We start from the raw sequence: 24,502 nt of genomic DNA, 5'->3' as shown, positions 1-24,502 counted from the left end.
ACTCCTCCTCTCCCGCATCACGCTACCCTCCTCGCTCTCAACAACAGGTCCGCACCCCTCCCCCTACACTACGTAAAAAAATAATACTTACCGGCGCCTGGTTTCGATCCCACGACCCTGCGGGCGGAACGCAAGGTACATGGTGCTCTACCCACTGCGCCAAAAAGCCGACACAGAATGGAAGGCTACGAACGCGCCTTATATCCTTGACTCATTCAAACTACGTCAAGAAGCTGCTGATACAACGCATTCACTACCCGTGGGCGGAACGCGAGGTACATGGTGCTCTTTCCACTGCGCCACAAACCGACACAGAATGAAAGGCTACGAACGCGCCTTATATCCTTGACTCATTCAAACTACGTCAAGAAGCTGCTGATACGACGCATTCACTACCACCAAATCCCCAAACACTAAACGTTAACGCAAGACACCCACCCCCTATGCGACGTATTTACTCGAGTCCCCCTCGCGGGGAGATGTTTGCTTTTTGTGTAAACAGGGGGGGAGCTCCTGGGCTGAAACATTGTATCTGCTTATGTCGCGTGGCGGAAACCAATAAATATCGTACGTTACTCCCCTTCAACGCATCTTTTTTGCATAACGTCAGATAGAAAAATTCAAATTCATGTTTTGTGGCCTAACACCTCGACGCAACATCTAGGCACTCAGGCGCGCCGTAGTCAAAGGCTGCAGATAATTTTTACCGAATTGGGAACTTCTGAAGTGCGCCAAAATGTCCACAGGCGGGTGTATTCACATTTCGCCTCCATCTGAAAAGCAGCAACCGCGCCCGGGATCGTACCCGCGTCCTTGGGCTAAGCTGCACAACACATTATCCACTCAGCCAAGATGGCGGGTAAGACCGTCAATGCAACGTAAGTGACCGCCACAGCAGTTTATTACGCCAAACCCTTGTTTTTGCGGTAAATTGCTTCGACTTTTAAGTATTGACAACCCTTTCTTCAGCTGGGAATCGCGTTAAGTCAAGATGCACGGGAATCCCACGTGACAGAAAAGAGCAATTTTCTTTCTCGCCACATTAACTGCATGTAAACTTGGGCCATAGGAGATCACGCAAATTCTTTATTCAAAGCACCCCACAACGTACAAATGCGTGCAACCATCGCTACGAAAGCGCAAGTACAAAGCAAAACTAGAAAAAGATCTGCAATGAGACGTTCTATTCTCAATCGTTTTCGGCATATGTATCTTCACGTAGAACCTATTTTGTCCTTGTAGTAAGGTCTATTCTTCGTGCCAGGATCGTGTTGATGTCCATGGTGATGCAGTGAATTCTGGGAGTTTCAGCTTGACGTTTCGAGAAGCAGGCATCAGGTGACAAAGTCGTATGTTGGTGAACTTGTACCGACAATAGGCAGATAATATTCTTCACTGCGAGCTCATTTGTGCGGTAGTTTTTGCAAGGTCTCCCAGCGCATAGGTCGAGTTCTCTCGCCATGCACTATATTTGATGTCTGTTTATGAAACATCGCCAATGTTTGATGGTCGCGTGTTGGCCTGCGTAATCGAGCAACTTTCTATGTACAAGTAATGTCATCTATATCCTCCTTGCCACTGCGCACTTGCTCCTACGGCCGTTTGGGCCTCGACAGACACGGTTCATCTATTACATAAGGAATGAATGAATTGATTCGAACTCTGATTGGTTCGCACTAAACAAACAAACAAAAAAAAGAACAATTTCACACGAATTGGTACAGCACCGATACCGGGTCCGTCGGCTGCGCCGATGTTGAGGACAATTTGATACCGATGCTGACTCAGGTACATGAGCCAAGTGAGCTGCTAGCGGCCCGTGAAAAAAACAGCGCAGTGGGCTTACAGAGTTTTTTGTGCAAACTTGTAACTGGTCACGGAAAAGAGAAAATTGGTAGCAACTCGCACGAGCACAAAGAAATACAATTGGTTTACCAGCCGCCTAAGAAATACGGTACAGCTCCGATAAATATTGCGTTCTCCAGGCAGGACAACCAGAGACTGCAAACATAAACGAACACCTGTGCGCACGTGTCCAAGCACAAAGACAACAATACACCACAAAATAGTGCGACACGCGTGCCTGTAATCTCCAACGGCGAAAACACCAAAAGTCTATCAAGGGCACTGTCACAATACCACAGAAGCATAACGCAAAACCAACAAGGAATATCAAAGCGATCCTTTTTAGGAGAGTTTGTTCGAAATTAAAATGATTTCCTGTTTATTGTTTCGGTTGGGTGGATTGTTATCCCACGTTTTCCGTACTAAAAAATATTCCCCTCAAATTTAAAGAATATTCCTACACATTACACCTGCACAATACCAACAATACTCCTGCATGGTATAGAACGTAAGCTTCATCACTGCCTGTTCGTTAAATAATCACGTAAAAATGAAAAATAAGGTTACTGTAGGAAGAAAAGGGGGATGAAGACCGCCTTGCTTGAAGTCACAGGATTAAATTTTACAAACTGGACATATTTTATTTATTTATTTTATTTATTTATTGATACTGCTAGCCTCAACTGGAGGCTGTTGCAGGATTGGGGGATACATGAATAATAAGCGTGCTCTTTTTGAACAATTCACGAAAGCAGAAACAAGGGTCAAGGTGAAAACAACAATATCAACCAAACAGACTACACACATTAACACGTGGCAATTCAAGTGATAACAACGAGAAGCGCATAAAAGATTCAGCAATGGGGAGTACAGAACATATATCAAGAAGGATTATTAAGCAAAAACTTAGACAATTTAGAAGCAAAATTATCAAGGGATGAACTAGTAACAATTTCATTAGGAAGACAATTCCATTCTCTTATTACACATGGAAAATAAGAGTATTTAAAGGATTCCTTGTGGAACCTGTATTCAATAAGATGTTTGTCGTGTTTTGTTCTTGTAGACCTGGAAACAGATGGAGTAATGAAATTCTTACAAGGTATTTTTAGTCCGCCATGGATTAGTTGAAACAAAAATTTTAGGCGCAAAATTTTGGCGCGTTGACCTATTGTAGGTAGCTCAGGTCGTCTGAGTAATTCCGTGGGAGAGTCGTAGCGTTTATATTTATTGTATATGAACCGAATGGCCCTCCGCTGGACATTTTCTAGTTTAGCAATAAGGTGTTTTGTGTGAGGGAACCAGCAGATTACACTATATTCCAGGATCCGCCGTACAAGCGATTTGTACGCAAGTAACTTTGTATCATGTGAGGCCATACAAATGGACCTTTTAAGAGAGTATAGCGAAGCAAGGGCTCTGTTGGTTACAAATTCTACTTGTTTATCCCACTTTAAGTCGTCTGTTATAATTATGCCGAGGTATTTATAGTCCTGAACCCTTTCTAATTGTGTTTGCTGAATTTCACAAGAAAAGATTAGTGGGTTATTTTTCCTACTCACTGTCATGGCGACGGTTTTTTGTGCATTAATAGACATTTGCCATTCTTGGCACCAGCATGATATTTTGGAGAGGGCCTGGTTAAGTGCAATCTGATCGTCTTTGCTGTTAATTACTTTGTAAATAATACAATCATCCGCGAACATGCGGACTGTAACGTCAATATCGTAGGCAATATCATCGATATACAGAAGAAACAAAATAGGCGCAAGAACCGAACCTTGGGGCACTCCTGAGGTTACTTCTAAGATGTCTGATGATTGATTGGCACAATAAACAAACTGTTGTCGATCAGAGAGGTATGAAGCAAGCCATTTAAAAACCATTCCGTCCCCCAAGAAGTTGTTTAATTTATAAAGTAGCTTAGGATGCGATACGCGATCGAATGCTTTCGATAGGTCGAGAAATATTATGTCTGTTTGTCCTCGGTTATCTAGAGTCAAAGCTAGGTCGTGTAATGTTTCTGTGAGCTGAGTTACCGTGGATAAGCCTTTTCGAAAGCCATGTTGATTTGGATTGATTAGTCCATGTTCTTCAGAGTAGGCAATAATGTGCTTGAGTACTATGTGCTCTAAGATTTTTCCTGATGCACAAGTTAAAGAAATGGGTCGGTAGTTTGAGGGATCAGAGCTTTTACCAGACTTAGGTACCGGTGCAACTTTAGCTATTTTCCAATCCTTAGGGAGCATACCCAAATCTAGTGACCTTTTGTATATTAAGAGCAAATACTTTGAAACCCACTCCGCGTACCTTACCAAGAAAGCATTAGGTATATTGTCGGGGCCACATGATTTCTTAGGATTGAGGTTAAGTAATAAAGAAAATATTCCGGATTCAGTTAAGGTAATTTCATCTATTTGGTGGTTTGTAGCTTGAGCTGGCCGCCTTATTTGCGGGCGGTTTGCGTCGTCTACGGTAAATACTGACTGGAAGAATTTATTAAACATGTTTGCTTTATCTAAGGCTTCACTGGGGGGTATCCTATTCTGATTATTTTTCTTAGCATTGACGTAACGCCAGAACTTTTGGGGGCAGGACGTTATAAAGTTTTTTAGTGTTACATTAGTATATTTGCGCTTCGCTTCTTTGATGACAGCTTTTAATTTGATGGAAAGTTCCTTTATTTTTCGCGCACGGAAGGGCAAAGCACATTTATTTTTTAACTTGCGCAGCCGACAGATTTTACGCTTTAAGTGGATGATGTCTCGTGTAATCCAAGGGTTATTTTTCCTGACTCGTTTTACTTTTTTGGGAACATACTTCGATAAGCAGCGTTCAACAGTACTTTTAAAGAAATTCCAGAGCGCATCCGGTGATACGGAACGTTCTCAAAAGCAGCTGGTGAAAGTGGAATGCGCTAAGGCTAAAGCATCTATAATACTGACATCGTCTGCATTTGCCCAATCGTATACCCATGCTATCTCTTTTTCTGTGCGCAATCCCTCTTTCAAGACCATAGAACATTTTGTTGCGTTGTGGTCTGATATCCCATCAATAATTTCCACTCTATTTCTGTGTTGGTGAAGTTATCGCTCACGAACGTTAAATCGAGAATGTTCTGCGAGTGGGGCGTTACCCGTGTTGGTTCAAGAATGACTTGTTTTAAGTTGAAAATAAATGCCGTGTCTAACAAAGCTTGTCCAAGAGCATTGTCTGAAGATTCACAATTTGTGGCCTGCCATGTTATTCCAGTCAGATTAAAGTCACCAGTAAGTATAATTTTATCCGATGGGTGAAAATGGTGCTGCATATAATCTGACATTTTATTGAGGCAGTCAATGCTCGAATTGGGTGGTCGGTACATAGTGCCCACATAAAGTGGGGAATTACTAAGTTTAATTTTGCACCAGAGTGCTTCTGCGCCACTTACATTAGGGAGAGGGGTGGTGAGTATATGGTTTTTCACCAATATGGCTACGCCACCTCCTCTAGAGCCTCTGTCGTTGCGCAATATTGTGTAGCCAGGTGGAAAAATGGTCGAGTTAGGAATATTGGAACAGAGCCATGTTTCCGTGACTGTGATAACATGAGGGTCATGTTCAAACAGGAAAGCTTCGAGATCAGATACCTTATTAACAAGACTCCTTGCATTAATATTGACGATCACCAGGTCTGATGAAGTCTCGCATTGAATTACTCGTTCACGTTTTTTTGGCGTGGGTTGCTTAGAGGAACTTTGTCGCCAATTTCATCATCCCAAATGAAAAGTTGGTCATTAACCTTAATTTTGTCAAAAATCAACTTTACCTTCTCTTTTCTGTCACGGTTAGGCTTGCAACTGTCCCAAAGTTTTTTCCTTACGTTACGGATCCTTGCCGAAAAGTCTTCGCTTACCGATATATCCGACCCTTTAAGTTTGGGGCAGTTTTTAAATATTTTGACTTTATCTCTAAAGTCGAGCAGTTTTAGGATAACTGGGCGTGTGTTTTCAGTCTTCTTAGTCCCTAGAAGATGTATTCTTTCAATGCCGGAAACCGTAACACCAAGTGTTTTTTGCACAAGATTACACGATACTTCATTCAAAAGGCTAGCCTCAGTTTCGTCGTCCGGTTCCGGTAAACCATAGATGATTATGTTTGAGCGTCGACTTTGGTTTTCAAGATAGTCATTTTGGCGTGAGAGATGGTTTATGCTGCTTTCAAGGTGCGATATTCGGTCCTCGAGTGTTTCGATTCTTTCTTCTAGTTGGGTTAATTTATCTAGCTTGCCATGGATAGCCAGCAAAGATTCCTTAGTAGATGTGTTGTCACTCTTAATACTCTTAATATCTACAGAGAGTTTGCCGATTTCTGCCAACAATTCGGCCATGTCCGGCCCAGGATTGCTTTCTACATCGCCTGCCAGCAACAATAAAAGATAACTGAGCGGGGCGGCATAGCACAACGAAGACAAAATATGCGTTGGGCACGGCAGCACTAACAGGAATGGGTCGTTACTACGATAGCATTTACCAGTTCGCTTCCTCACCTGTAGCAGAAAGACGAAATGGTTTGAGCACCACATGTTCCTAGCGGTGCCGCCGTGCCCAATGCTGCTGTTGAAGTTGCCGTCCAATTTATAGGGGCGATCTGTCCATGACGTCACTGAGGGCGGTGCGCGGTCGGGGAGTACATCGCTGAAGCTGCGCAGGTGACAAGACCATGACGCATTGCCAGCCATGTCAAAGCATCGCCCGGTTTCCACGATCGGTGCTGTCCACAGTCCAACGTTGCGAAAATGAGCGTCTTCAGGGGATCCGCAACTGGGCACCAGGCATCCAAGAAGGGCCTGTAGCAGAAAGACGAAATGGTTTGAGCACCACATGTTTCTAGCGGTGCCGCCGTGCCCAATGCTGCTGTTGAAGTTGCCGTCCAATTTATAGGGGCGATCTGTCCATGACGTCACTGAGGGCGGTGCGCGGTCGGGGAGTACATCGCTGAAGCTGCGCAGGTGACAAGACCATGACGCATTGCCAGCCATGTCAAAGCACCGCCCGGTTTCCACGATCAGTGCTGTCCACAGTCCAACGTTGCGAAAATGAGCGTCTTCAGGGGATCCGCAACTGGGCACCAGGCATCCAAGAAGGGCCTGTAGCAGAAAGACGAAATGGTTTGAGCACCACATGTTCCTAGCGGTGCCGCCGTGCCCAATCCATATTTAACGTGTTTAACATATTTAACGTGTTGCGAGATATCAACACTCAAGTGTTTCCCTTTTTCGCATCCATCACAAATCCAGCCGACGAGGACAACATACAACCCGCAAAAGTCATTCGTGCAGAAGTATGAAGACATTACTTGCGTTTATGTGTATTAAAAGCAACACACCTGTTTAGACCTCTGCATCAACAGGACATTTTCGACGGGAAGTGGAGTTGTCAGCACAACAATAAAAGTAATAGCCACATGACCCAGAGACATAACCCAAAGATGAATTGTCAACGCTGGGCCTATCTTCGTTTTTTTCTCTCTGGAAATTTTGTCTTGCTGGGCTTCTGCTTAAATCTGGGTATAGAGTGTTTAGAGCCTTAGATATGCTCTACGTGACGGGTGCTACCCCGCGCTTCCACCGCACACGTGTTAATCGGTCAACCCCTCATCAGCCCTCATTTAGCAAAATCATCTGCCGCCTCACTGCTCGCGGCTTTGTCAGGCCAAACGACAGATAGAAGTCACACCTCTCCTGATTCGAAGTCGTCAAAGGTGTCGCTTCCGCCAGGCCAAGTGAGTACGATGGTGATACCATTTGAACAACCCTTTCTAGATCACGCAGACGATATATCAGTTTTATCCGACTCACCATCTAAAACGGTCATCTACAGCAGTGAAGTCGCTTCTGCACATCAGAAATTACAGCCGTTAGAGCTTGCGACTCCTGCAAAGGGCTGCCGCGGATCTAAGAATTCTTACAGGCCGTTTGAAATAAGCACAGTCGGGAGTCCCCGGAGATGTGGCATCGTTCTGGTGATTAAACCCATCGACTCCTAGAAAAGTAATACTCGGCACACCCCTCTTCTTTTTAAGGACGTATTGTACCGACCTCCACCATCTACCCTCTTTGTTGCTTACAGATGGTGCGCTACAAGTAGGTGCACTAAACCACTTCCGCATTGACACTCGCAAAGCTACTGCCACCGAACTTTGTGCGAAAGTATCTACCATTGCTGGTACTACAGTCGAGGAGTGTTTACCATGACCGAGCAAGCGGTGAGTCAGTGTGATACGAGGGGAGTAGCTAAGGAGCTCTCTGATGCTGAAATCCTTGGAGCGTTGCAAGTCAGTCTGCCTGTGAGAATGCAGAACTGGAAGCGCGTGCAGATCATGCTTGCCTATAAATCGTACGTGAGCACACCGTCATTCTTCGCACGCGCTACCGAGTGCGTAAATTCGCAGAGACATTAATTGAGTGCAAAAAAATGTCAGCGGTTCGGCACGTGGCAAATAGACACACTCGGGTGCACGTGAAAACACTCTCCGATGTCTGTGGTACGGTGGTAGACATTACGAAGAATTCGGTTCAGCTAAAAATCTAAGATGCTCTAATTGCAGCCAAAACGCATGAATCAAGGTTTGCTCACTGCTTCGCCCGCCGATACCAGGAGACCATTTTAAAATAAAGCGTGCAGTTCCTACTGACTAAAATGCGCCATACTGAAACAACAGAAAGCTGGGCGCAGCGAACATATCAGAAAGCGAGGGAAGACATTCGGGTGTCTGATCTCCGTCATTAGCGAGGACTTACCAGCTCTACGATTCACCCGTGTGAGCCCCAGCCGCACCGGCCGCATCGTGCTCCAGCAGCTCTGCTAGTACAGGCTCCAGCAGGGCCGAACGAGTCGTCCTCAAAGTATGCCCTAAAACCCTTTATCGACAGTGGTGATTGCTCCTTCATCCCACGAAACTTCTTCCTAGCTGCAAACAATTTCAAGCCTGTTCGTCGAGCGTCTCTCAGAAAGACATGCGAGGCAAATGATCATCAAAGCTCCTGAAGTTGTGCTCGATGATATCAGCTGTACTTATGGCCGTGCGCATCTTCGTTACCCTCTTTAATTACTGATAGCCATGCCTTCCCTTGCTCTTCTGTGCTATTGCTGAAATCTTCTCATGACCCGCCGCGGTGGCTCAGTGGCTCAGGCATTCTGCTGCTGAGAACGAGGTCGCGGGTTCGATTCCCGGCCGCGGCGGCCGCTTTCCTGATGGAGGCTAATGGCGAAAACGGCCGTACGTACGACATTTCTGCACACGTAAAGATCCCTAGGTGGTCAAAATTAACCCGGAACCCCCACTACGGCACTCCTTACCGCCTGCGTTGCGTCGGCGCGTTAAACCCTACAGTCAATCAATCAATAAAATCTCATTATGCAGTGGCGTTGGCTCCTACAAATGATACAGCTGCCGTTCCACACTGCAAAAAATTTGAGATAAAGCAACCATCTTACAACAGAACGCCTGCGGACTGAAGCGAAGCCTTCCAGCCTGCTCCAACTCCCACAAAAACATTGCTCTCTGGTGATCTCTATCTTCGAATCATGAGTGATGGGAGACAGACGGCATCCCGGAAACACAGTTCTGTCGTCAATAATCTGTATAGAAACACCAAATGATCTGTGCAACCATGAGAAACAACCTTACCATTACTGTCTTCTTACCAGATGCGTCGAACAAATTCTTAGGAGCAACAGGAAGCTGGCTTGTCTTTACAATCCTCGCGGCATATATTCCACCTCGCGTACCATTGGGCATAAGACACTTAGAAGGCAACGTTTATTCTACGTAATCCCCGCCCATACTACCCCGTGATTTCAACGCTCATCTTCCCTCCTAGGGTGGCAGAAAAACGATTACGTTCTACCGGTAAAGGGTATCCACCGCCCTTAGCGTTGCTTTTGTTTCGTCACAACTCCTGCCTCGAATGACCTGGGCAGGCAATATTGAATTACGGTGCATCGATCCCGCTCTGACTTACATTGCAGTGGACAGTCTTCGGGACTCCTGTCCAGAGCGTTTAATTCGCTCCTGTCACTGAGACCCATTCAGAACTGATATGTACGAAGCTCTAGAATAGGGGCACTCAATAGATGCCTCCCTGCCGACGACTTCAGAGCTCCTGAACCAAACACCAAGGGCTTAGGTCTGTGACCTAAATACTTAGCCATTGACTTGGAGTTTCAAAGGCTGCGGGCGATGTTGGGAAAAGCAAGACGGTCTTCACGAACGCAAGGGCCTGAGAATGTCTCAGCTTAAAGGCGAGTGCTGAAGGCAATTCATAGGCATACAACTATGCTCCCCAACCAGTATTTGGAATGCTTCTGCTCAAGCTGGACGCCCAGAAACGGCTTTCCAGAATGTTCCACCAGCTTCAAAGTTCGCCGGCCCCAAAAAAGCAACTGCACCCGTTCAACCCCAGCTCACCGAGCACAAACACTAGTGATCTCCAAGTCGATGAAACCTTCTGCAGGAAAGTTACTAATGCGCCAGCAGATGTTCTTTAACGGCGTTGTCTCTCCAGCGAAGTATTCTCGGTGCTGCTGTCCCCAGTGGACGAATCATGTTTCGTGCCAGAGTTGCTCGTTCCAATGGGTTTCATTAAGACACCTAGTGAACCAGGCCCGCATGACATCACCGACACAACCCTCTCGCAGCTAGGCAAAAGAGGAAAAGGTAGCCTCCTGCGTGTCTACAACTATCATGGGAAACCGGCTATCAAGAGCGGTAGAGCCAAAGGGGAAACATGCTGTCAAAGCAGAAGAGGTTCCCATTGCCATCGAGTCGTATAAACTTTTCGTGTCGCATAGCTGTCTCGGGAAGCTAAAAGAGAACATCCAAAATATACACCCGACCCACATGTCAGGGTTTCGCAAGCGTAGCAATGGAACGGAATATGATAGGTGTAACATTAAGGGACAAGAAGGGAGCGAAGTGGGTTAGGGAACAAACGCGTGTTAAGGACATATTATTAGAAATAAGAAGAAGAAATGCGTGTGGACAGGGAATGAAAGGCGAAAGCAAGATAACCGTTGGTCATTAATGGTAATAAAGTAGATCTCTAGATAAGGCAAGCGTTGCAAGGGGTGGCAGAAAGGTAGATGGACAGATGAGACCAAGAAGTTTGCGGGGATAAATTGGTCGCAGTTAGCACAGGACGGGGATAATTGGCGATTAGTGAGAGAGGCCTTTGCCCTGCAGTGGGCGTCGCAGGCTGATAATGATGATGACGATATTATATCGACGCAAGCTGCGAATGAAAGATGTTGCATAAATTCTCCAAGTCGCAACAACAATGTATGCATCACATGTGGCTTTATGTTGCATACACGCGAAACGTCCTGCTTAAATTGAAACGGTCCACGTCGTCGCTCTGACCACAGTGCAATGTGAATGAAAACCTGCACCGCCTGCTCTGCGAATTTTTTTTTCCGTGCACCACGACAAAAGTGTACCCCGAAATGTTTTGGGGAGTGCCGCTTTCTGTGGCCCTTCAATAAAAGGGCGTTAGGTTTATGGGCGTATCCCAAACGTACTGCACGGGGTACAAAAGCCCTGATGGCGTACCTGCTACCCCTAAATGTTGAAAACACACTGTAAAACAAGTGAAGGCAATCCTGAGAATCAGCTTCTTCAACATCATCTCCATGACACATCTCACTTTTACCACATATATGTGGGGTAGGAACCCAGCCATTTCAACCCATTTCAACAGCCATTTCAACATTGCCAGACGTGATTAAAGATAGTACGCTCTCTACAAAGAAAAGGGGTGCTTTTCAATTTCACACTCACACGCGTATATTCTGTGTAGAGTAAAACAGCTCGCCCGTGAATCTACATTTATTCATCCGCAAAAACGGGGCGATAACGAGGAGTTTCAGATTGAATAGTTGGCACGCACTTCCAGCGCCTATACGTTGAAAGTCCTCAGATATTGGGACATTGGGTTTAAAAATTCTCTTAAAGTAGAAGGGGCTGCCAAAGTCAAATTAAAAATAAATTTTATTTTCGGCATTACATTGTTGAGGCTATCATTGCCTAAATATTCCTAGAATAACGAGGCCAGGAGGTCTCAAGCAATCTGGCGGCAGTAGCCTTGAACGGAGTGCCGGCAACTTCCCCGCCCCAACATAAAAAAAGCTATCAGCGGCCAAATACCTCGAGTCACTTAGGTTTGTGTCCTTCAAAAGCTGGAGACCCAGACGCACGATGTCTCCTTTTTCCATCCAGGGACATGTTTAGGAAGTACCGTCGTCGAGAAGGGCATGAGGGGCGCCTCTCTTTCGTAGTTATTTAAACAAAACAAGGCTGACCTCTCCACGGCATGTTCTGGACATTCAGGAAAGAAAGCCTGATTTCACTTGGTACACGACACGTCATCACAGGACAGTTAATGTTGCTTTCGGGACCTTGTTTCAAGTCATGTGCTACCAAAATGATAAAAATGCTGCCCGCTTCGTTACTCTACAGTATCCGGACAAATTCAGCACAAACAAGTATATCGCTTTACAAGCCCAAGCTTGGCTCACCGGCAGGCGATTGTCTACTAAGCTCGCTAAAAAATTGTTCAAATTTCACTTCACCTCCTTTTCAACATTATGTTCAGCCGATTCTTTGGTAAAACCGCACGGGTAATGTTGTACAACAGAAGGTGTTCAAAAGATAACCACGTGGGGTGAGCACTCCAGAATCCAGTGGCTTCTTGCGAAATTACGGGCGTACGAAGTTCCGGGCGGCCAGCTCAAAGCAACGAAAGGCAAAGCTTTATGAGATAATGGCATTACGTCCAATATATTGAGCCTCGGGGGGGGACATTGTGCCAACAAAACTTACAGCCCTATTCTCGCAGCGCTTGAAAACAGCAATGGTGCACAGGCGTGCAAAAGTACGAATCAAAGCGCGCAAAAATACGAATTTAGTTCTTCTACGTAACAAAAGTGATGCAAAAGAGCTTAACCATTAGAGACCCAGCACCGTGCTGTCGGTTACCAAAAAGTTATTTACAGAGGTAATTTTCAAACGCATAACTGCGACTTTAAACCTTCAACAAGGGCGAGAATATGCTGTTTAGGAAAGCTTTCTCATTATTGGACCATATTCATGTTATCAACCAGGTACATGAAAAATGTTCAGAATAGAACACACAGTTGTACATGGCATCTATAGATCATGAAAAAGCATTTCACTCAGTGCACACTTCAGCAGTTATTAAGGTGTTACGTGATCACGGAATCGACCAGCGACACAATTGCTGTTCAAAGATATACGCGACACATTTCGGGCACCTATACGGCTTTATTAAAAACTGGTTCGTTTTCTATACAAAAGGGTATCCAGCAAGCGGTCATAATATCTCTGCAACCATTTACAGCCTGTGTCGTAAATGTGTTCAGAAAGCTTAGAGGTACACTGAAGTGAATTTGTCACGCTCCCGGTTTTGCATGCACTGCGTAGACTGGCTCAAATTACCACACTTTTCATCGTTTATCTGGTTGATAAGTCGGTAAGTATTTTATAAACCGGGAAAGAAGAAAAACTACCATGCGCAGTCTGTGGCGGCCGCACCAATTAAGGCTATGACGTCGGGAGGAGGGGGTACCGTGATTGGACGATGTCCAACGTTAGCATTTAAACAAGTTTCTGTTTCGGTTCTGTAAAACAACATGCTTGACATCCGACGGCATCGTTGGATGGGCATTCTCGATATCTCAGTAATCGTAGTACCACGCTTATGCCATGTTGTCGGCTGTAATATGCCTAAGATAAGCCTTCCAGGACGGCTTGGCATTGTAGAAATCACTAGCCGAGGCCTACGCAGTGCATGAACGACCTCCGCGTCACCGCAGATGCTCAAATGCCATGCGCTTTTCTCGCTTATTCGGAGCTTGCCTCACTCATGCCAGTATCGTAAAAAGCGTGTTCGCACCAGGCCAAGGGTCTGTTGATTCTGGCCTGTGCCCACTGCCGGCAAGCAGTCGGTGCTTATGGCAGCAGCACGCCCACGAAAACTCGCTAGCGCGCCAGTGCCAGGCTGCGCGAGTTCTGCGAACTCGCTCGTGGAGCAGTGAACGTTACGGCCCAAAAATGGTGAACTCAGGTTAGAAAAATCGGCCGTAAACGAACAAATCAACCTACAAAAAAAAAGCATGCACCCTCGGGGATTCGATCTTGCGACTTGCAAAACAAGAATTCCAGCGCTTTAGCCCACTCCGCCACGAGCCAACCACGACGAAGCGGGATATATAAGGTATATAATGTACAACCAGTTTACACTTTTATTTAGTTTCAGCATTTCAAGTACTTTAGGTGACTATTTGTTGTATAGCACTCCTTCAGTAAGCGTCTCCCAAACTTCCACAATATCTCACGTCTAGCAATTGCATTTCTTAGATGGAAAAGCGTTCGCAGATGTGTGGTCGTGCTGCTGACCGCTGTGCTTGTTCACCCAGCGCAAAAAAGTACTTCCCGCACCCTAGTTTACGCTGTACGGTAACAATATCAGTTGATTTTATTTCCTTAGTACCTACATTGACTTCCCTGACTCTTCTCCCGCCTTCAAGTGGCATGAGATTTTCCTACTAACGTAAAGTCAGCGAAGCGTCGCATGTGCACTTGTGCAGCACTTGTGTGAAGCGACCTGGGCTCGGAGCGTGATACAGTGTACAAACTAACAAAGTAAAGAAAGGCGCAATCTTCCATTCACAAATGTGTTGTGGCTTAGTTTCAACTGATCGAGCGAATTTCGACGACCCGTCGGTGGCCGGCGGACTACACGTTGGACCGACTGACCTGGTCACGGAAGGTCGGCGAGCCGTGCAGTTGCGCATCCAATTGCCAGCTCATCTCCTGTTGACGTCACACGAAAACGCCACAGAGAATGGGCGAGAGTGCAGAGTGGAGAACAGCATTTTGAATTGATTTTTCTACTGAATAAGTTCGCTTAAACGCACTCAGAGTAGTCGAAACATGGCCTATGGACTCCGGACTACAATTGGCGCTAGTAATCCCGCAATGTTTACAAATCACTTCAGTGTCCCTTTAAGCGTAGAAATACCAGGGTGCGAATCAATGCTGCATATCTGAGCCGCTTAAGGTTTGCTGACTACATTGTCTTGTTCAGTTATAGAAGCCGGATATTCTACCTCATGCTTTGGTACTTCTGCTCAGAAAGTATGAATACCGCATCAAAAAAAAAAAAACTCGAAGGTAATGTACAGTCAGGTTGCCAAGGAACGCTGCTTTAGGTTAGCCAGCGGAGCCTCGAATACAATAAGCGGTTCTGTTCACCTAGGCCAAGTCACAGGTGCTGATCTTACCCATGAAAACCTCAAGAATAAGCATGGGGTGAGCTGCTTTCTGTATAAACTCTGATATCCTGATTGGTAAGCTCCCTCTTTCCTTTCCAAAACTGGTATTTGACCAGCGCATTCCTTCAGTAATGACATACGGGCCAGAAACTTGGGGTCTCACTGAACGACTTCAATGAAACTTCGATCATTACAACGGGCTGGGGAAAGAAAAATGCTAGGGATCACGATGAGGGACACGAAAACAGCTGAGTGGATTATGGAAGAAACTCAGGTGGAAGAAATTCAAGTACAAAGTAAGCGAACAAAATAGGCATGGCCGGTCATGCCATGCAAACGAGGGAACACAGCAAGGCTGTCTGGTCGAAGGAGTGGCGGCCGATACACTCTAAGAAAAAAGGGTGTGGTAGTTTTTCCCTTAAGGGTGAAACCGGAATGTATCATGTATTGCTCCCTAAGAGATAGAACGATTCTCCCTTTAAGAGGGAGGAGCGCCTTTCTCCCCCTAGGAGTGGAGGAAGATTTCCCCCTTTCGTGAGCTAATGGAAGAGCGTTCCTCCCCTGGCAGCGTCCCCAGAGCAAGGCTTGGCATGCGAGACAGGCCAAGCGAGCTGATCAGTTTGAGGATCGAGGAAGTGCAAATACGTAGGTTACTGTGGTTGTGTGCGCTTAAAATGCGCTAAAATGACCAAGAAACTACCTACCGAGCACCAGAACTGCGGTTAGCAAGCGATGTCGCCAATCGTCTATGCGCGACTTCTTGCATTCGTATCGCTGCGCGCCCCGCCTACGCGTGGTTACGAATCGGCCCGCCGCCGTACTTTCCCGCATCACTCCTCGGCTGTGCGGCGAAGCCACTGAGTGCGCCTTTGAAACAGGTCCCCTCTTGTCAGTGATTCATGTTTTCATAGCTCGACAAGCCCGGGCCAGACGCTTCGCTTTTGGCGCGTAGCTGTGACGAATCGGTCCGCCGCCGTACTTTCACGCATCACTCCTCGGCTGTGCGGCGAAGCCACTGAGTGCGCCTTTGAAACAGGTCCCCTCTTGTCAGTAATTCAGTGTTTGCATGCCTCGACAAGCCCGGGCCAGACACTTCGCTTTCGGCGCGTTTCAAAGCTCGCCTCAACGCTCATCAAGGACACAGAAACCCCGCGATCGCAGCGGAGTCCTCCTCTCTCCCCTCTCCCGGACTCAACGAGCGCCAATGCTACCGACGGCTCACGAACTCTGGAAAGAGCGTTGTGTGTGTCAGTGACGTTCGTGGCGTGTTGCCGCTTGTTGGCGTTTTGACCGTTACCGCTTTCTGGTATAAATAAAAGCGCCGCAAGCTATAACCCATTCCTGTTTGAGCAGCGAATCCATGCTGTCACTCTGCTCGAGTCCTGTATTGTAACCTCGCCCGTCGGGGCATTGTTCTTTGGCTTCGGCTCACCTCGCGCTATGAAGTAAACAGTTACGTTAGCCTACGGCTTCTGGCCGTCTTCATGGCTGCAGTAGCGGCTGGCCACTCGCTTCACCACGCTACCACACGTATGCCGGAGGCTACGGAGCTCGGATCGGGTGCCCCCACTCGGTCGCAACAGCGTTCAGAGTGAACGTGCCGCCGTAAACATAGTAGAAGTCATACCGATTGCTTTCGAAATGCCGCCTTTATTTCCGAAAGGCTCGTAACCCCACCCTTCACCGCACACGAGATCACAAGCATCCAATGCGGCCGTTTGAGAACAACCAGTTGTTAGTCGCTTTACCCTGCTACAACCGATACATCAAAACGCGGATCGTCTGCAATCGTAAATCTCAGCGCAAGGGCAATGCAGGCAACACGAAAAACGTATCCGTCAGTATCTGTCACTGCGGCATCCGGCGGAGCGAGGAGATGACAATGCTCGCCATCTAGCGTGCTCGAAGTAAAGCAATCGTAAATGTTTTAAAATGACCGATAGATGACGCAAAAAAAGTAGGGGTGGTGAGGGGCAGCTACTAAGCATCACCATCAGTGGGCACTTACATCAAGGCGTTTCCTTGGTTTCCTTTATGGATAACGTATATTATCATAGCCAACATCACAGAGGCCGCATGTGGGCGGGCACATATTGGGAAGAAACATAGCACAACACAGCGACATATACTTCATTAAAGGCACTTCAAACGCACAATACACGCAACACACAACATCGCAAGCATAATACACGCATACACGACCACATATAGTACACTTTTGACATGTCCGCATGCTCACAAGCCACAACTAAACATTGAAACGGCCACAAAGTATTTATAACCCTGATCGCCGAGAATGCAGGTAGGAACAATGAGCTTGTTGCTTGTTTCGATAACCCACGGCAGTGCGTGAGCCTTAGGTGGGTTTTGTTATTTCATCAAATGCAACCCGTGCAATTGCAAACTTTTATTAATTTGTCGTTTTGTAAGAAGCAGTAAAATATCTCAAAGAAAAAACGTTTGACGAAACAGCACGGCAGGTGTGTTTGGGTAATGACACTCATTGCCTCGCCTTCGCTCTTTTAGCGTAGAGTGAACCGCTGGTGTGGCAACCATTCAGCCAACATGTTACCGAATCGGGGCCTTTTTTTGTTGGTAACTGATGCGTCAATATGCTGCGGTCGGTGGTCGTTGACAGAAAAGGGGCAGTTTGCTATCATCACTGACCTCTTTTACCCTTGGGCGTCAGTATAAAACGTCCTCAAATGCAGTGGGAACGTTGAACAGGGCACAGGCGAGTCACCCACAGCAAGCATGCAGCGGTGCCCACAGAATGTGCTTCAAAGACACGGCAGGCGAGCCGTGCGTTAGCGTGGCGGGCTCATGGTAATAGTAAAAAAGACAGCGAGAAAACAAGCAAGCAGCACACCGCAGGGGAGGTGTTGCTCTTAGTCGTCGTATGCGCCCGATCGGCGAAAGCCACAGTGCAACGATGAACGGTTTCTATTTCGGCGTCGGCGCCGACAGCATATTGCAGACGACAGGGGAGAATATTTCCTCCCCCGTTTCGGTATTTCGTAGAGGCCGTACAGGGGGCGCAACGTGTAATTAGCTAAAGGGAGAAGCTCGCTTGTAAGGTCCACTTATGAGATTAGCGGCCAGGTGCCCGGGCTGCGCGTGTGAACGCGCCGCTCTTTCTGGCGACGTAGCACTGCCGAAACTGCGCTGCAACCACCGCTAATTCATCGCGGCGTGCGCGGGAGACGGATTGTCGGGCCCTCCGCATTCCTCAAGGATAATCCCCCATTGAGAAGGCAGACTGCGGCGCCGGATTCCAGGAACGCCTGCCGGACCCGCTGGGATTACCGGCGTGTCTCTATTGTTGTCGCATCGTGGTCAGCATGACGCACTGTCGCCGCCTTTCGTTTTCACCCCGCGGTGTCGCTCGAACCTGCTCGTCTGCGGATGTGCCGTTGACCATTAGCTGGCGGCGCCTCAATGAATATTCCGCTGAGTGACAGCTGTCTACGTGTATTTGGGCACGCCCATACGCGTGCACGAACGCTACAGGGGCGTTCCCGAGAGAGGGTGATCTCGAGGTTTTAAAAGGCCGAACTTGGCCGTTGGAAAGGGGTTCTTGTCTGAGCGCTGAGCTGGCAGTTCCCGGCGAGACAAGGAGTCTCGACCGTTAACGCTAGGTTGGGATTTAGGAGCCCCCTTGTCGAGGTTAAGATCGCGTCGGAGGTTCAGGGTGCAGCGCCGCACCGGGCAACTAGACGGATCTTGCGGCGAGACAGAGTCTCGGCCGTCGTTTCTCGAGCGGTTTGTGTACGCTCCGAGAATAGGAAGAGTTAGACGAAGTTGAGGAGCTCGAGTGATTTGTGCGCACTCGGAGCTAGCGTCTAGCTGAAGTTTGCAGTTTTTCCTTTATTATTCATGTACCCAGTTTTCCCACTGTAAATAGCTGCATATAAACCATTCGCCTCATTTAATCAACCCCAACGCCTTGAGTTCGTCAATTGGACCGCCGCCTCCAAGAACTTCAACACCATCACCCAGCCAGCCTCCTGCCAAATCAACCGGAGCCCGGGCGATTGGGTTCCTGATCGACACCGGACTTCGGGGAAACGATCTTCACTCTCGCTGTTCCGGGGGAGAAAACCCTCGATTTCCTCCCTTTTTCTACCCTTTTTTCTTAGAAAGTAGGCCATAAACGCAATCAGTCCGCCAAGGACTCGAGACAGATGAGCGACTAAAATTTTGAGGTAGAGAGTGGACTCAGCAGCACTAGATATACGTAGGTGGAGATCGCTAGGAGAGGCCTTTTTCCTCCACTGTTCTCAACCGGGGTGATGAAGGTTACGATGATTATGACGATAATGACCTTCCACTGGATAAAATGCAGCACTCGTATATAATGCTAGAACGAACGTATCGTCTACAACACGCCGATTCCTATAATTTTTAAATAATTGTATTTTGGGGTCCGATGATATGGAGTCGTTAGTTCTAAACAGATTTTCTGAGGGGTTCATAAAGGATGAATGAATTGCGACGAATCACTCCGTGCCACAGTTTTTACCAAGCGCATCACTCTCTTTAGCATTGGCATCATACCATGCCGCGCTTAAGGCATACACGAAAATTGACAACTTCTAAGCAGAACACCAGAATTGCGTAGACACACCCGCTAGCGAAAACGCACATATAATCAAAAAATGGGTGAGGAATAAAGATTTCACCTTCGGCGGAGGGCACAGCACCCACTTTCTTCTGCTGCTGAAAGTCCATACCGGATTCGGCAATAGCCAAAAGAAGACGGCGATGCTGCCGTCGTTCTGGCAAATGAGGGAGCATCGTAACGACCCGGTGATAGATTTGTAAAGTTCCACGGCCCTTCAGGAGACCTTGCTGAAAGGAAATGTACTCGTCGAAGCTACAGCATGGACGGACATAAACATGTCTTCCTTGGTGAGCCTGCCAATAGCACCTACTTTGTCTGTCGTAACTAACGCAATTTTTGCTATTCCTATAGGATAGAAACATCATCTTTTTCATAAAGGGATTTTGAAGGTAGGAATAGAAAGCTGTCAACAAAAAACTGTAGTCCATACACGGAAGAATCCGCCCTGCGTCGATGAGTTCGGCCAGTTCTTGCAGGTCTTCCACCTCCCGCTTTAAGCTCGGTGCGTATATATCCGCAGTGATATGTGACTGCAGATAGGATCCAACAATGAACGTCCCGAGCATCCATAAAGAAAGCAATGTTTTCAAAGTATAACCTGCCATACGAGGGTTTTGGGGAGACCTTCCCAAGAAGGTTGAAACTAAATACATGATCATAACAGAATATTTCGTAGGATTGGCGCTGCTCGGGAGGTGACAGCTGACAAATACTATTGAGAGTGCGAGTATGAGGAAGCTACAAATAAAAATGACCAGCGTGACGCCGTCCTGCGGGAGCGAAGATCCCTTGCCGGCTACAACTCTTGTAAAAAAGCATATGTGGCAAGGAGGGTACATTGCGTAGAAGTAATAATTTTGTGCAAATTCGTGAATCAATATCTTCGGATGAACGTCAATGTCAGCACTTCTGGTGTGGACCAAAAGATAACCGGGGACTCCAATCAGGGGGTCCAATTGGATAAGGGAGGTGTTGAGTGTTTCATACGCTTCTATTAGTGCTGCCACCTCGGGAACTGCAGTAGCGTCATCGTTCAGTGATACAATTGTAAGCTTCAGGTTTCTAGGGTACTTTCTGGCATCTGCTTCCCGATGCCGGAATACTTGCGAGGCATTGGAAATGTTCCTGCGGAGGGCGCAATTGGCGAATCCATTTTCCGGCTCCTCGATATGAGTAGGAAACACTGCGACAACCTGACATGCCCCGTGCCGCAGTTTCGAAATCCAGTCGAACGACTCAGTATCGTCCGTCGAAACCACCCACTGCGTTTTAAAGGCTACTGTGCCTGCAATATCTACAATGCCCGGGAACTCTTTAGGAACACTTGCGACCCAAGGGAGAAAAATTACTACCTCGGAAAGCCGCAATTCTTCCATGAGGACAAATTTTAGTAGATCGAAGGATCCTTGGTGAAAACGAGTCCACAGCCAGATTGGCTTAGGCAGGTTACTTATACGGGGAATAATAAGATTTGAGGCGTTTCCAAAAGCGCCTACAGCCACTAATTTTCGGTCTTCCAGGTTGGCCATGACATCGAGTACCAGAGGATGCAGCTTTGCCTTCGATGTGTTGAACTTCGAGCACAAAACCAGAAGAACAAAAATACTTTTCTTGGAATGGGCTTTCATCCAAGCTTGCACACCGCCCATGTTATAGTGTTGAAGCCAGGCAGAATCTCCGGTTTTCGTCCTGCCGTAATGAAGTCGGAAACAAAAGTGTAGGCGGTTCCTTTCACTGCCGTAGAATCACGCCCAGAATACCAATATTTCGAAAATAATAACGTCCAGTACAATGTTTTCAACCGAGTTCGGCTATGCTCTTGCAGCACCACATCGCTCGTTTTTGTTTAAACGGCGTAAATAAATGCTTCCGCGCTCTTGGGCTGAAACGCTCTTAAGTAACGAGAAAAATACTTTATGGAAAAGAATCGCTTCCAAATGCAGATTACTGCTTGGGTTGGAAGACACCAGACAGAAATATCGGCCCTAACATCTTACTTACAAAAACAAAGTATTCCTCTTTTATTCTGAGTCATTATGGACGTCGTCCCTTCCGGGGCCATTCAGCGCGTATTTCGTTGATTGGGACACAAAAAGATGGCGCTTGTGTTGTGCATTCTTATATGCAAATGCTGTAGCGATGACTTTTTGCAACACAAGTCGCATTCGACAATAGGAGGGACCTAAAAAAACATTTGTGAAAAACATTATCCTTTTGAGGGCTCCTGAAACGCAAGAAGACGCTTGAAGGCCTGCAAGACAGTTTGTAACCTCGAAAGGGCCATGACGAGAAAATGAGTTCGTTTTATTCGAAAGTTCAGACGTTTTACAGTGCATCCAAAAGTTTTGCTACAGCAAACGGTGCTTAATTATTTACCTAGCCATCGCACAATTTAGGCTAACGTTTCTATTCTCACGCTAGATCGGGTGTTTTGTGACGTCGGAAATGACGTATCCAGGGCAAGTATTTGAAAATGATGTTTTGAATTGAGTAGGGCTGCCGCGGACGGCGAAACCTCTTTCCTTTAACGTGGGTATTCTAGATGGCATCAGAATACCGCAAATGCCTAAGGCCCCTAAAATTACTAAGGTAACACCAACGGCTCTTCTTTCTCCGCTGCTCTCCTCTTTTTTTCTTTCCCCTCACCCGCGGCGCCGCGGTTGCTTTAACTCCGCGGAGGTGCCGCCATTTTTGTTGGCCGCTTCAGAGCAGACGCCCTCGCAACGCTTCGGGCCGCTCACAGCAGTTTTTCGTGCAGTTTTCCCTTGTTTTCGCGCCCCAATCGCTGTTTGGTAGCATTTATAGGACTTCTAGAGCCCCATTTTACAAACACGCACTAAGGGAGGCTGTTTTATTTTATATTTTTGTCTACAAGGGGACATTCGCGCGGGGTGGATGCCGCTGGCGCGTATACGGAAAGCGCAGTGTTTGTTTACGTGTGCGGCAGGATTGAACGTGAGCCTTGCAAATTACTTTGTTGCGGTAAGTCGATTCTACCATTCGCGTGATTCAGTTGTGGTCGTGCAAACATTACACAGAGATCTTGCACATGGTTCGCGGCAGTATACAAAACGCGTCATTCGCAAATGTAGTTCAAGCGCTGCGCTGGCGGTCTTGCGTTGGGGGTAAATCATTAAGCGGCGCTCAATCTGTGCCTTCATTTACTATTGAGATATATCCTACATTAATTCTGGGCATTTTTCGGGGCCTTGACAACTTTGTAGCGCATGTATATTTCACCTTCTTGTAGGCTGCTGTGAATAGAATAAATACACGCACACAACTTTTGTGCACGTGCGCACTTACCACGACGGGAAAAATTCCTTGCGCCGAATACATTAAATTGCACGTGTGGCCGTACGTCCTGCTGCGAAGCGAGTGAGAAACGTCAACTTGTAAATACGGGAACAGGCGCCAGAGAAGACTTCGTGCAATTGATCGGGTAAACTGTGAAATTATATTCTGGCCTCATTTCTCATAAGAACAAGAAATCCAGTCCTTCCAGAAGCAATATATATATATATAGTCTGAAAAGATAAAAACTCACACACAGCGCGAAAAAAATAAGGTTAGTAGAGACAGAGACAAACGAGAAAGACGTAGAAAATAAAAATAAGTTTACTGACGTTTCATGGAGAGGACTCCCTATCTTCAGAGTACTCTGAAGAAAGGGAGTCCTCTCCCTGAAACGTCAGTAAACTCATTTTTATTTTCTACGTCTTTCTCGTTTGCCTCTGTCTCTACTAACCTTATAATTATATACATATACATATATATATATATACACAAAAATGGTTTCGACCACGGTAAAAAAAGAGAACGGATTTAATAACGTTTCGGCCGAGGGACCGGCCTTCGTCAGATACAGTGATGGCATTGTCGTACAGCTTATATATGTTTCAAAACTACAAATCAGCTGCAGCAGCCGAATGAGGAAAGGGAAGAAAAGGAAAGAGGCAAACACGAGATACAGGCGCTTGTCTAAAGCATTACATAGACGCTATGGTGCCCAGAATTATCAATAAAGGTTTTCTGCACGATGTGTGTGCTTATACAAAAGCAAGGCTATCTTTACAGGGTTGTCTCTATAAACACCAAGAACAGAGCAACGACCCTTAACAGTGATAACATGAACAATTGCCTATGAATATTCAGTTCAACAGCAGACCTCAGTGTTATAACATTACTGCGTGTTCAGGCAGACTAATTTCCCCGGACTTTCGTTTAAACCAGATACTAAGGTGTTAAATTTGTAAATTAGGAATGACTCGCGCACTTCTCTATCATGGTGGGTACGAAAACCAGACTGAAGGATGGTGGCTTTGATATGATCAAAGGAATGGCCTGTAACGTTCACGTGTTTGGATAGCGGAAGATGCGATACGATACGATAGCGCCGTTTGACATTGGTCAAACATTGGTCAAACGGCGCTATCGTTTAGACTGCGTTTCAATAACCACAGGGCACATGTAACCTCCCTTCCGCATCTTCCGCTATCTTCCGCATCTTCCGCTTCATGACTTATAATGATACGTACCTGTTTTGAATAATCTTCTGACTCATTCTTGCGGAATTATTTTGCATAAGTTAGAGAGCTCTCTGTGTGGTCGCTTTGATGTCTCCTTTATTACCAGCTAAGCGAAAAAAAATTGGCTCCAATCCACACTGTGAAGGTCGTTGGAGAGCAAAGCTATGAACG

This window comes from Haemaphysalis longicornis, unplaced genomic scaffold (genome assembly GCF_048455015.1).
Source record: "Haemaphysalis longicornis isolate Haplotype H1 unplaced genomic scaffold, Haemaphysalis longicornis Haplotype H1 scaffold_33, whole genome shotgun sequence".
NCBI lineage: Eukaryota > Metazoa > Arthropoda > Arachnida > Ixodida > Ixodidae > Haemaphysalis > Haemaphysalis longicornis.
This window is presented reverse-complemented; position numbering follows the sequence as displayed.